At 26.5% G+C, this 770-nt stretch overlaps 1 non-coding gene across 1 annotated transcript; it reads left to right on the top strand.

Annotated features, from left to right (window-relative positions):
- Positions 1-332: 332 nt before the first annotated feature.
- TRNAR-UCU (transfer RNA arginine (anticodon UCU)) lies at positions 333-405 on the top strand. Its single transcript has one exon. It is a non-coding gene; the product is annotated as a tRNA-Arg (tRNA).
- Positions 406-770: the final 365 nt, after the last annotated feature.

The raw sequence follows: 770 nt of genomic DNA, 5'->3' as shown, positions 1-770 counted from the left end.
CTCCTATTGAGGTATAAGTGGTGTTAAAAACAATTAATTAAAAGAAAAAAAAAGAAAGAAAAAGAATCCCCCAACATTGCCGGAAAAAAGTGATTTCTACACAACATTTAAATATTCTAGTCCATTTGCTAACTTTTATGAAAGTAATTTTGTTACATAGTAAGAAAAATCATTACAGCGAAAAATGCGTTTAAAGTTTTAAGTTCTAATGAAAATAACATGTATCGGTGTTATTTTTTTTTTTTTTTTTATTTGTTAAAAAAATTTTTTAAGACTTTAATTTGCATAATGTTTTATTATTAGTGATAATTTTTTATCGGTCATAATAATGTGCCCTTGTAGCGCAGTGGATAGCGCGTTGGACTTCTAATCCAAAGGTCCCGGGTTCGAATCCCGGCAAGGGTGAGGTTGTAGGAAGCCGATTTTTTTAGCGAGTGAGCTGGAGGCAATAGAAAGAAAAAACACTTTCCTTGCTAAATCGATGCAAATAGTGAATCTTATTCGATAGTATTTAAAATGTATAGAAAGAAATTTTTTTCCAACAATCCAATTAAGAAAATCTTTCTCAATCGTTTAGATTTTGAAAGTTGCATGTGCTGTCAATTAAGAAACTAGGTTTGGCCAAAATACAAGATTATTTTAATTAAAAATAAAAATAAAAAGAATAAAAAAATCAAATAATTTTTTTTTTTAAAAATTAAAAAAATTGCAAAAATAAATGAAAATTTAAAAAAAATAAAGAAATAAAAACTTGCAGTTATGAAGTTATT

This window comes from Parasteatoda tepidariorum, chromosome 5 (genome assembly GCF_982258835.1).
Source record: "Parasteatoda tepidariorum strain Cologne lab strain chromosome 5, Ptep-v5.0, whole genome shotgun sequence".
NCBI lineage: Eukaryota > Metazoa > Arthropoda > Arachnida > Araneae > Theridiidae > Parasteatoda > Parasteatoda tepidariorum.
This window is presented reverse-complemented; position numbering and strand designations above follow the sequence as displayed.